Source organism: Melanerpes formicivorus, unplaced genomic scaffold, assembly GCF_026170545.1.
Source record: "Melanerpes formicivorus ecotype bairdi unplaced genomic scaffold, bMelFor1.0.p_v2 SCAF_6, whole genome shotgun sequence".
Taxonomy (NCBI): Eukaryota; Metazoa; Chordata; class Aves; order Piciformes; family Picidae; genus Melanerpes; species Melanerpes formicivorus.
In genome coordinates, this window is record NW_027142358.1 from 11,094,988 (window position 1) to 11,108,370 (window position 13,383).

Here is a 13,383-nt window from a genome sequence, read left to right on the forward strand (position 1 = left end):
TGAATTTAAGGAGAAACTTCTTTACTTTGAGGTTGATAGAGCACTAGAACAAGCTGCCCAGAGAGGTTGTGGATTCTCAGGAGACATTGAAAACTCTGCAATCTGATCCCTAGATGCCTATGTAGCTGCTTTAGCAGAGGGTTTGGATTAGATGATCCAGAAGTCCCATTCGACTCCTATAATTTTGTGTTTCTGTGAATCCTAGATTAGTGAAATTTCATATCTGACTATCCAGTTTGAGCTTATATGCTCATTTTGTGTTGCTAGTAAATCTAGCAGTAGAGTCAATTTGAGCTGGTTGTGTTGTCTTTCTATATTGTCAAGCCTGATGGAGTAGGTTACAGTGTGATGACTAAGCTGGTTCTCATGAGAACACCATGGACGCTCATGTACAAAGAGAGAGAAAACTGAAGCATTCGCAAAGCACTTTCTGCTTGGCCAAGAATTTAATAAGAAGTCACGATCCAAGAGTCAAGTCCAGTGCAGCAACAAATAGTTTCTTCATCTGTATAGTGCTGAGGTCATCTAGCAGCTCAAAATTCTTTGCTGCAAATCTTGGGCGTGGGAGTCCCCAGCAGAGGAAGTGGATGATAATGAGTGCCTGCATACTTCTCCCACTTTGGGATCAAATTAGTTTTGACAGAAGGTCAGTGGTCAGTTTGTTGAGGGGAGTTACTTCTGTTGTGTGTACAGTCAGGAAGAGAGGTCCGAACCCAGTGAATTTTGCAGTTAACAGAGGCAACAGATTACTCGAGTAACTATTCTAACAGACAGCTTTCCATTGTATTACTGAGAAAATTAGGTTCTTCTCCAATAAATCCACTTGCAGCATCTCAGAGTATCATGTACTGCTGTTGGAATGGAAAGAAGATGGCTTCTCTCGACCATGTATGTGTGATTTGTATGCAACTTATTTCTTAGATATATCTAGGTACATTATTCCTTTTTTTTTTTTCAGTCTTCAATGCTTTTCAGGGACGCAATTTCAATGCCTAAATACATGTTAAGAAGACAGCAGCTACATCAGCAGTCCTGCAGCTTTGTAATCTTTGTCATTTTTCTTTCCTACAGTATTCAGAGAGGTAAGCATCCATCTGGTAGAAAACACCTGTCACCATTGGATCTAACTTAAAACTTCCACATTTTTGTAAACTTTCTGTATCTTCCATCATGCTGTTACTGCCTAAACTTCTAGCCTACTGGTGAAACATGAAAGTTGTCAATTTACAGCTGAGGTCCTGGATCTCAGGAAGAGATTCTTAATGCAATTGTTCAAGCAATATTATTGGGCCCTGGTATGCTAAACTGTCACATTGATGTGTGCCTGAAGTTAGATTCATGTCTTAGTCTTTTGCTGAGTCAAGGATATGGTGGTTTCTCAAAATTTTCCATTCTGTAAAATGTATCCCTTGCTTTTCAGTACAGGATACTCTCTATTGTTGGAATAACTGAAGAAAAAAAACCTGAAAAAAAACATAGTGTGAACATGTTGTGGAGGAAAATGTGTATGTATTTTCCACTGGAATATTGTGATAATAACTTTTCTGCACTCTTTAAAACAACTGGAAAAGCAGAGAGAAACTAGAAAAGGCTTCCATGGAAAAAGTCAGAGTAGGTAAAAAACGTAATTCCTGTAAGTAGTAAGTGAATAATTATATGTGACACTGACATAATTTGTAAAAGAAAAACCCACAATGCAAACTTTTTGAAAACACTTAAATTATGTTGACTTTCAGGGGGGTAACTCCATCGACTTTTTAAATCCATTTGTTGAAATAGTACTGGACTCTCTCCGATGGGTGTCAATGCTATTGTACTTCTATTATTGCAATGAGGTAGAGAACATTTGTAGGGGTAACAGAGTAGAATATGTAGTAATCTGACTTTCAAGCGCTGGGATTTGTTCTTCCTTTAGAAAATAGTACGATGATTTCCTTACAGTGGAAGGGAAGGAAGTAAATTAACTTCAAGTTTTACGACCCTACACTGGAACACAGTCCCCACATACCTTAGTCGTGAGAAGCGGTGCCCTTCACGTAAAAACGTCCTAAATAAAACTATGTTATCTATGGCTAGCTTTCGCCTGTTTGAAAAGTGAGAGTGCTTCCTTTAGACTGCAAGTTTACGAGACTGCACCCAGATCGCAGGGGAAGATGCACAGCTCAGCTCAACGGAACAGTGCAGCGATTCCCTCTCCCCTTCCATGGGCTCCGTGTTCTCTTCCCAAGGATAATGGGTGTCAGCGGAGCAGACGGCAGAGGCTGCGCGTCGCGCTTCCCCACCCGCTCCAAAACGGGGCCGCTGCTGCCGCGGGCCGCCCTCCTCACCCGGCAGCGCGCAGAATCCGCGGCGGGGGACGCGGAGGGTCGCACGGGGGCCGCGCCGACATTCCGATGCGCTGAGGCAGCCGCAGCCCGGCCCGCCCCCGCCCCAGCCTCGCTCGGCGGGCGCTCACGGCCGCGGCGCTGGACCGGCTCCCACTACTGGGGGGAGGCGCGGGGCAGGGGCGCGCGGGCGACGCTACCCGTTTGAGGGAGGCAGGAGAAAGTTCTTCCGTGGGTAGCGCCAGCTGGCCGCTGCCCGGCGGGGGACGGCGTTCTGGCTTCGATGATCGCCTCAACTGCTGCCGCCTGGTCTTTTGCAAACGGGCACACACACATCTGGGGCGGGGATGGAGGAAGCAGTTGAATTTGTGTCGCTCAGGGCCACCGCTGCCGGCGGGGTTACCCGTCAGGCTTGTAGGACGTGGAGTAGTTAAAACGCCGCCCGGAGCGAGCGGAACGGCCCTGGGTAGCTGCCGCGGACCACGCATCCTGCTGAAGCGCTGGCCGAGGGTACATTAATAGCGGTGCGGGCGCCTTGCCTGCTGAGGGGCTGCACAGCCACGCGCGCCCACCTCGCCGCCGTGTCTGCAGGCGCGGGGCTGCCGTGGGGCAGGGTGAGGAAGAGCTGCCCGCTCCCCGACTGCCTCGTGTATGGGGAATGTCCCTAGCGACCCGTCCCGGGAGCAATCGCCGGGCGAGAGGATGCCCCCTTCCTGCCTGTCGCTGAGGCGGGGCGGTCCTGGGGGAACTGGCCCTAGCAGCCCCGCGCCGTGGGTCCGCGGCTGAGTCAGCCCAGGACGGTGCCCCACGGCACCTCCCTCCCTCCCCTCTTTCGGCCCGGCGGGGCGGTGCGTGCCTGCAGCCCCCGCCCCCGGCCAGCCGAGGTAGGCGCCGCGCTCACTCCGCTGCTCCGGGCAGCGGCGGCCGTGGAGCGCTGGCGAGGCGGGGGTGACCCCGTCCCGCAGACCGCTCCGCCGCCGAGGCCCTGCTGCTGCTGGAGTCACCGGCCGGCCCGAGGAGGAGGAAGAAGAAGATGCTGGGGGGACGCTGAAAGGTGCGTCCCTTGCTCACCCCCGCCCGCTTTAACGGGCTCTTTCCCCGGCTCCCGAGACAAGCAGACGCTTTGCCTGGGGGAACCCTGGGGCAAGGCCCGGGCATCCCCGGTTCTAGCCCTCCTGGTCCCAGCGAGTGGGGCGCGAAGGGCTGCCCGCTGCGGCCTTGCACCGGGGCGGGCCGGGGCTCTGCTTTCGGCCATGTTTCGCAGCCCCGGGCCGCCGCCGGCAGCACCCGGTGTCCTGCTGCCTGCTCCCTCCCCGCCTGACCTTTGCTTTGGGTCTTCCCCTCTTCCTCTGGGAGGATTCAAGAAAATCCCAATGCAAAAGCAAACTGGGGTGGGTTGCCCTTATCCCATATGCTGTGAGTTGTTATAAATTAATTCCTCACCTTCTCTGTTCTCTTTTTACCAATGTTGAGCGTACAAACAGGTATGGTTTTTTACATTAAAGCCTGGTTAGTTGTAGACCGACATGAGCCGTGTAGCTCATCAGAGATCCCGCGTTGGAAGGAGACTCCAGCAGTAAACAGTCTTGACGATCCCCTCCTATGGGCTTTCAGCACTCTTTGTGGGTGCTGCAGGCCCTGGTACCCAGTACAGTAAGGGTGCATGCATTCCTTCCAGCTCCAGACTTCTCTTGGGCCCGCTTGGTGAAGTGCAGTTGCGTTACAAAGACTCTTGAGTCTGCAAACACTTAGAGAAGTAGCTTCACTGAAGTGTTTGTAGGATCAAGACCAAAGTGGCTGGGTGCAATTGTTATCAGTTCTGCTGCTCTTGGAATGCCACCAGTGATATGGCGAAGAGCCTATACAGGTAGTTGCAAATGAGGCTTCTGATAAAGGAAGTGTAAGAACTAGGTAGAATGGTAGAGGATCAGCTGTACTTCAAGGAAACAGTCAAACTTATTTTTTGTTTTATGGTGAGTCACTTGTGTCAAAACCAGAAATGGGCTTGCTGTTGTAAGACAAAAGTTTGCAAAATATTTAAATCCTATATATTTTACATGTTTGTATATTTGAAAATGGCTCAGAGAACCTGGCAATTATGTCAAAGCTTTTTAGCAATTACTGCAAAGCAGTGACCATTATATAGTTTAAGAAGTCATGCTTCCCAACTGTAGATAATCATCTTCAATCTGCGGTATCTCATCCTGTGAAAAGTCAATGGCAAACAACTAATGTTTGCATTCCTTACAGTGAAATACACCTAAACCAGTCTGGGGAAAATGAACAAAGAAGGTGAAAAAGAAAGTTTGTGTATTAGAAAAGGCTTCCTAGAGAAGTGCCCAAGTCATAAAAGAGCATGTCCTGTCTCTGCATATAATCAGGAAGGATTACTAAAATATTTCATCATTATCTAAATAGAATCCATTCACGTTCTGCTGCATTGAAGTATTTATTTTACTGTAATAAGTTCATTCCTATTTTCACACCTGGTAATAAATTTGTTGTGAAGACTTTGTGACTGCAGACCAGATAGTGCAGTTCCTGTCCTCTCAATTCACATTAACATGACACATCTTAACCAATTGAAGTGTGGTGTTCAAGTCAGGTTCTAACAGCAAAGAAAAAAGAAAAAGGCAGGTAAAACTTCAAGAAAAATCACATGAAACTTTTACTGCAGAATAAAAAAATGTCTGAAATTTATTTACTGGAAATCATAGAAGTTTTTTCTGAAGGAGATTATAAGATAATTTAAGATTGGGAGATTTGTAAAATTAGCAAAAGAAGTTACATTATCCAAAAAGAATGTTGTGAAACAATTTGATCACCATTTGTAAGTATCCATAGAATAGAGTATTTCTTGTATCAAAGGGGTGTTTTACTGAAGAGAAGTATGAATGTTAAGATCAATGACTAGAACCTGCACTGAAATCTAGTATAGAAACAAAGCACATATTGAAAAGTGACAGTTGTAACATTTCATGAAGGATTGTGGTAGACTTACAATGTCTGGAATCATTTAGCTCAAGTTAGTAGCTCTTCTTTCTTGAAGAAAAGCAGCTGTAATTTAGCCACAGTTCTTGGATTTGAAACAAGAATTAAAGGGAGACGTGAGTTAGAAAGAAGGCAAAAAGCAATTTATGTATTACTTCATTAGAAGTCCATAATTTGCATAGAGGTTTTTCACTAAACATGAAAATGAAGGTTATTGTTTTGTTAGTCAGTATAGCTGCATATTTACAAAAGTATTCCTTTAAGATTTGCTTGTCTTAAATCACCAAAGACCCTACTTTGGAACAAGAGTGGTAATACTGTTTTCTGTATTGTACATCACCTATTGCAAAATGGAGCCCCATGAGTCCTAAACTTTATAAATGATAATGTTATTAGCAGGAGGTCACATCTTTTTTGCTTTAAACACTCTTTCAAAAATACCAGTAACTGAAACATTGGCATAAATCACTCAGCTCCAGCGTGGACAGACTTACTCTCATGCGTGTTCACAATACAGCCATTGATAGTTTCATTTGAGCAATGGCTATCATTTTATAGGCAGACAGCAGGTTAAAGTCTGTCTGTAACTTTTGTATGCAGTCTGATTAATTTTCAAATAACACCTTTCATCATGGTTCTGCTGTAGGAAGCTGTTAGCATGCTAGCCCAAAATCCCTGTTTTTAGTTAGGTTAATTTTGTCCTTTCTTGAGCCTTCTTAATCTTATTTAGAAGAGAGTTGTTGCACATGTACTTGAGCGCTTACATGGCAGAGTACATATTATATGAGAGCAGTCCAGCTTACTCTGCATACTGCTTTATTTGTCTTGGCAAACCTATATGTATGTCTGCTTGTGGGTGGGGTTTCCATAGTCGTGGTTCTGCCAGATATTGGTCATATTTCACTCTTCAATTTTTTGTAGTTGTTGTAAGGTGTGTTCCGTTGTTTTATTTTTTTAGCAGAATGTCTTATCTACTGAAGTAAGACTTGTGGTTAAGAGCTGAGGATAAAGTCATGACAGTTTTTCTCTGCATTTCCTATATCAGGAGATCCTTACTATTTCTCTTCTGTTTTGGAGGCACAGAATTTTGATCTTCCTTGAACTAATAGAGTTAATTTGTAGGTACTTATCTTGTCCTAGTGGACAGCAAATTATCAATGGGACAGCAATGTGCCCTTGTGGCCAACAGGGCCAGGGGCATCCTGGGGTGCATTAAGAAAAGTGTGGCCAGCAGGTCTAGGGAAGTTCTCCTCCCCTTCTTCTCTGCCGTGGCATACATGGAATACTGTGTCCAGTTTTGGGCTCTCTAATTCAAGAGAGACGGGGATCTGCTGGAGAGAGTCCAGTGGAGAGCTACAAGGATAACTGTGGAACTTGAACATCTCTCCTGTGAAGAAAGACTGAGATACCTCGGGCTGCTTAGTCTGTAGAAGAGAAGGCTGAGAGGGGATCTTGTCAACATCTATAAATATCTGAGAGGTGGGTGTCAAGATGAAGGTGATGTCTCTTTTTACTGGTGCCTAGTGATAGGAGAAGGAACAATAGGTACAAGCTAAAACACAGGAGGCTACATCTCAAGACAAGGAGACACTTTTATGGTGAGGGTGACAGAGCACTGGAACAGGCTGCCCATAGAGGTTGTGGATTCTCCTTCTCTGAAGACTTTCAAAACCCTCCTGGATGCATTCCTGTGCAGCCTGCCCTAGGTGATCCTGCTTTGGCAGGGGGCTTCAACTCAATCTCTAGAGGTCCCTTCCAACCCCTAACATTCTGTGTTATGTCACTGTGGGATCAAAGCCTGGTCTTCAGTGGTTTCACTGTGTGTATACACTCTAATGAAGACATTTCTGTGCAAGACTTCATGTCCCTGATTTTAAACCAGGCTAGTCATAATTTTCTTTTCTTAATTGCCCAGTCATTCATAAATAATCCAAGAGCTAGGTGTGACATCTGTTACCGAAAAATGGTCAAGTACAATAGCTAGAGGGAATGAGTGAAACTCTCCATCAGAGTTATTCTTCTTTCAGAGCCCACTGTATTTTTCCAATTTACCAAGTGTCAGTGATGGTGCCCTAGGTAGTTCCAGTACTTTCGGTGAATGATTTAGAGTGGCAGGGACACACACCTTGTGGAATATGTGACATGGCTCAGGGAGCTGCCTTCTGTATTCTTTACATGTAAAACTTTCACCTAGTCCAGCATAACTGTGGAGTATGGAGTCTTGTACAAGGAATCACATTCTGTAGGTCAGTATATTTAGTGTAATACTTAACTCTCAGTGGACTGAGGCATGTCGTAGTAGTTCAAATAGGTTGTGAATCTGGGGTAATTTCCCCCCCCCCCATATTGCTATTAAATAATTTGTGATGACATTCTCAGTGGAGTCATCTCAAAAAAAAAAGTATTTTCCAATTGTTGAAATATTTCATAAGTAATTAAAAACTGAGATATTTTCAATATTCTTTATTTTACTCATCTCAGTGTTTTAAATGAAACAAAGTGTCTCAAAGGAAACATTGAGTGCAAAGTCAAAGCTGCCATTTGAAAACATTTATTTTGGGGGCAATGTTTTTACTCTATTAGTATGCACAAGTGCTGCATAACTTAAACAGATGACTCTCCAGTTGCATTGACCTTGCCTTGTGTTGTAGGATCTTGCTGTCTGCTGTTTCAGACAACGCTCTGATGTGAGACCTCTCCTCCCACAGTATTTTATCCTGTCTGTGCATACAGCAAGAATGCTGCAGCAGTGATCTCTGGTATTTGTGGTTTTTGTTACACTGCATCTTCTTTTTAACACCCTCATAATGCATTCCTCTACTCCAAGTACAAAAGTCCGTTGCTTGGATTAGGTTAACTTCTTTCTGTAGCAGTGCAATGTCTTTCAGCAGTATTTGGGGAAACCCAAATTTGTTCCACTTTGGAATTTTAACAAGATAAAAAGGAGTCATGTAGCAGGGCAGCTACTGCTATGTGTACCACCAACAGTTCACATTAAAAACCAACGCATAGACTTCCTCTTGAGGAACTTTCTTGACATGGATGCCTCCGTTTTGATTCCTTTAGGGTTGCTGCAGTTGTTTTGGATTACTACTATGTGTGAAATTGCAAGGGGAAAAAAAAAATATGTTTTAATATCCAGGCTAAATTGTCTTCTGAGGACAGTATTCTTCTCTGAGGAGAGTATTTTTCTTCTGGTCTAATTTTTTTGTAATGTTCATACTCTGATATATTTCAGAGATGTAGTTTCAACCAGTTATTGTTCAGTTTGGACAGGTGTGTTAGACTGTATTTATAATCTCATAATTTCATTGGTAGGCAGAGGTTTCTAAGAATTGGTTAGTATTTTTCTAACTTTTGCTAGAAAAATGCACAGTTTTGATGACTTTCAAATATATCAGGTGTTCTGTGAGTATATGCATTGTTTGTACTGAAAGCTGTGGGAAAATAAGCTAATTGCAGGTATTTCTTGTGAATGTTTTAAATTTCTGGTTACTCTGTGCACCCCTTTTTAGTTCAATGGGCTTCTGAGAAGTAGAGGAATATCTTTCCAAGGCTGTAAAACCCTAGATTTCTGAATGCAGGAGAGTCTGACAAACAAGCTGAGTCCCTGTTTGGTTCTGTAATTCATGTTCACTCTTTAACTACACAATGGGCTGCTTTTCAGTGACAAGGGTGACAAAGAGTACCAGGGTGATAATGAAATCTTTTGTATTGTGTTACTTCTGCATTCTTGTAGTACTTATGCATTTTTTAGATGAAAAAATTTTCTCAACTTGTCTCCTACAGAGCCCTTGAAATCTTTCAGTGTAGCTGCTACTTTTGTGAATAGTCTGTTGTTTGTATTTTTCCCCCAAAGAACAAAGTGGATGTACAGGAAGGGGGAATCTCACATAATTACATTTTACTTTGTTGTGATTGCACCTCTTCTGTTTGTTTTTCTAAATAGTTAATTGATGAAAGAGGCAACAAAAATAGAATCATTAAAACCAAGCAGTTGGACAGCTGCTTTGGATTGAAGTATTGTAATCTTCATAACCACTCAAAATGTTGATGTTATTTTTTTATTTGACTATGCACCTGCTCATATTCTGTGCTTTGATTCAGTAAAGTATAAACAAGAAGTTCTGCTTTGGTGGTGATGTTCACTCAGTAGACACAGAAATGAAATTTGGAGAAACATTATATAAAAATGCATGGTTTCCTATGTGTCATTAACTAGTACCTCCATGGTAATCCCATTTAGAGGCATTTCCAGTACTATCATCCTGGCTAATTTAAATAGTAAGTCCAGTTACGAGGATTTTTTACCTCATTTTTGTATGGCATATTTAAAAAGTAGCTATGAATATGTCATCATCTGTCACGGCATAACAAATACAGTGAGTTATACCATCCAAATTAAATTTGCTACTCCTCTGAATATGTCTTAATATGTTAAAAAATATGCAATAATAGGTACACTTAATGACAGTTTGCTGTTTTCAAAATGATCTTTCCTTCTTGTAAGATGTGATTGTTGGAGGACACTACTGGAAGGAGGTAATTAGAACTTGGTGCCCAGAGTAACTCATCCATTTTTTAATTTTACTTTTGCTCTAGATGCTTTCCAGTTTCTCTTCCATTACCGTAGCCCCGAGTCATGTGCCCTCCTACCGAGAGTTAGGTTATAAGAGGGAGTGGTTGATACCCGGGGAGGGTGATACTATTGAATTCTTCTGTGTCTTTGGTACTTTCCATTTGATGTAACCATGGTATGGTATTAGCATTTTGCCAGTTGCTACCTGATACTGTGGTATGTGGAGTTACAGATTGCTTTCCACGAGAGAAAATTCATTGGTTGCATGCTTTCAGTTCCCTGCAGTGTGAGGTTATGTGCATGGAAGCAAGGAGTATCTGTTTTCAGGGTGTGTTCCTGTCAGAGATACTTGTGAGCATACCTTTGTACTCCTGCAGACTGGACACCTGCAGAAGCTATGTGGCAGCTGAAAGGGTCAATTCACATAAAAGGTTGTGTGTTTGCCTGCATCAGAGGGTGCTCATCTAACAAGAGTATCAGCAAACACTGTTCCCTTTCTCACCGCAAGACCTCCTGCTGAGCCTGTGTCTAGCAGAACAGCTCAGTCAGCCTTCCCATCCAGTGTTGGTTGAAGTCTGCAGTGTTTCTGAAAAAGGACAATTATTGTAATTTACTGAGAAGGAAAAAGTGAACAGTTTCTTTCTTTCCAAAGCGTTAAATCTGCGCTGTGTGTGCTCCTGACTCAGTTCTTTGTCTTCATGCAGGCTTTTCTGAGTATACCATGTCATGGAAGTCTATATACCTTTCCTACATTTGGAATATATATTTTATGAAATATGGTTCTGTTACAGATGAAATTCTTGAATAGTTAACATAAAGATGTTACCATGCAACTACTTAAACTGAGGTTTAAAAATGCTAGGTGCGTGCATATTGTTACCTCTTATCTGAAAGGCTGAAAAGACTTGGATCTGTACTGTATCTGTTAGGAAATTTCTGGATGGGTTCTTCGTTTGTCTATTGAAAATAATATTAGTTTAGCCCAAATTCATGTAACACTGGATACTTTTGTTTTTATTGCATTACTTATTCCATTCTGGCAGAAATATGATGTGTGTAAAAATACAGTTTTTGCTATCCAATTGCCTTCTGGTCCGACCCCTATTGAAACATATTTCAGAGACTCTATTGTAAGATTCTGCTAATTAGTTGAACTAATTTTGCAGTATGAAACAGAAATGATTTTTTATTCGTTTACTCTAGTTGTGGGAAGGTGAAGAAAAAGGTTTTAACTAGTCCTCTTGGTACATAATCAGAAAGTACGTAGATGAAGACAGAGTTTAAACTTGTTTGGGAATACTGCAGTATTCCATTCATTCTCATCTAGCTTTCCTGAAAGAAAATGGAAGTGCATAGGTAGTACCCTGATATCAGAGTATTGTGATCTTTAAAAATATGGCTTTAGTGACAAGTTTTGCTGTAAAGAAAGAATCTATTGTCAACTACAAGTCTGGTCACACAGATTTAATTTGGATTTGCTGTAAAGAAAGCATATTCTTCTAAAATGTTAGATTAGGGACATGAGTAAGTGAGGTTTTCTGAGTCTCTTAAATCATGAAAGGCCTTCCCCCCCCCCCCCCCCCCTTTTCTTTCCTTTTTTCAAAGTGACCAGATGTATTTTTTTTGTTATTCCAACAAATTCTGACCTATAGTAAATGTTCTATTTTTGAGTGACACAGAAATTCAGTTAATTATGAACATTTTTTGAAAGAATGTTTTACTTGTGGTTATGTTCATGCAGCAAATTCTGGAACTCTTTCTTCTGTGTGACTGGAGATATAATGACTTGAGGAGATGGAAAACAAGATATTTTCAGTACATTTTTGTAGATTCATTTGTAAAAGCATAGGAATTTCTTCGAAATTAGCAACATTTTGGGATGAAAATGGTCCTTTCCAAGAGGAGGGAATACTGAAATTTTAGATATCTTGGATAGAATCAGAAAAAAAGGAGGTAATTTGTGATATTAATAAATAAGTTGATATTATCCATAATTGAAATCTATTTTCACAGTTTTTTCTAGTCACCCAAGTCAAATCTATTCGGGGGGCATCCCAACAGACTGGTTTTATTATGATAACTGTGTTCTATAATTAGTTTAGCTTAGAAGTAATAAATATGGAATGTTCCCTTTTGTCTTTAAATTCCTAAGCCTTTATTGTTCCTATTTCCCTCTTGTGTTTATAACTAAAAGGTCTGTTTTAAAAACTGAGATTATAAGTAATTACATAATGATATGACTAGGAGCTTCTAGAATAAGATTGCTTTTTCTGAGTACATGGCTGTAAGAATTAACAGTATTGTGAAGTCTCATTAGAAATTAATTCTGTTTGAATGTGATCTAGGTTTGCAAAACAGGTAGCAGAGGTTCACATAAAATAAAGTTACCTAGGTAGCAGGTTATAAAACAGGCCAGTGTTCAAATACGCAGTAACATCTATCAAATGTCTGTATAGTGTTAGACTACTGTGCCTTCTTGAATTATCTTTCAAGATTTGGATCATAACATCTGTTTGGAGTTTTGTTACCTGATAGACTAGGACTGATAGAGATGTGTAGATAGTAAATAATTGTCAGTAAGTCTTCCTGTCCACCTCTCTAGAGGAGGCAAGTTTACATGTTCTCTTAGATTTTCAAATGTCATTCTACTTTACCAGGAACTTACCTCCATGTTTGTGTCATCCACTCATGTTGCCCCACTTACTCTTTATTATGCAAGTTGATAATGCAAATGTTTATCCTTAAAAGTCAGCTGTTGGTTAGGTACATACAGCTGTTGTTGAGGCTAAAATATAATCTACCACAGTTATAATACAATGGCACAGTATTATCCTATATAACAACAGCTGTGCAACCCCAAACTTCATCTTAACTATGTGCTTTATAGAAAACTGCATGGAGTTGGCTTATGAGTTAGTGGGAGAGCTGTAAAAATATTTGAGGGAGGTGTGTGTAAGGCAAAATTGGTATAACATCATTAGGAGCTGTGATGGCAAGTGAAATATCTAATCTGTATGTGAGTCACTCTGCTCTAAACTCATGTGCTACCTTCTGACTTGACATGGTGCTCTAATTATTTTTCTTTATAATGCCATTCATAGTCTTTTATCAACTGTTCTCTTGAGCTCTGAGGACACTATTGAGAAGAGCAGAAAGCTCCAAACAACAATAAAAAAAAAGCCCCAAATCCAACACCTTTCTGTTGCTGTTCTTGCTTCAATTTACACACCAAAACTCTCTCAAACATTTTAAGTCCATTTGACTTGATGAAATCAGTCAATTAAAAATAACAAAACAAAAAAATGAACAACAACAACAAAACCCAAAACAAAGTAACAGTGGCCTCTGTCTCCTGGGTTTCCTGCCTTACCCTGCTTTCAATAAAGCTCGATTCTGTTACCAACTATGCACATTCCAATAAAAGTATTAAAGTTTAAATTGAAGTAGATTTCCTCAACTCTTGGCCAGAAACTGCAGAGAAAATTGGCC

At 41.5% G+C, this 13,383-nt stretch overlaps 1 protein-coding gene across 4 annotated transcripts in view; it reads left to right on the top strand.

Annotated features, from left to right (window-relative positions):
• The first annotated feature begins 3,215 nt into the window (after positions 1-3,215).
• The window catches only part of PLCE1 (phospholipase C epsilon 1), a 142,236-nt gene continuing 132,068 nt past the window's right edge, over positions 3,216-13,383 (top strand). For all 4 annotated transcript variants that reach the window (XM_068139681.1, XM_068139682.1, XM_068139683.1 and 1 more), the window contains exon 1: positions 3,216-3,378. The gene's annotated coding sequence lies outside the window, so the exon portion shown is untranslated. The remainder of the gene's footprint in view (positions 3,379-13,383) is intronic.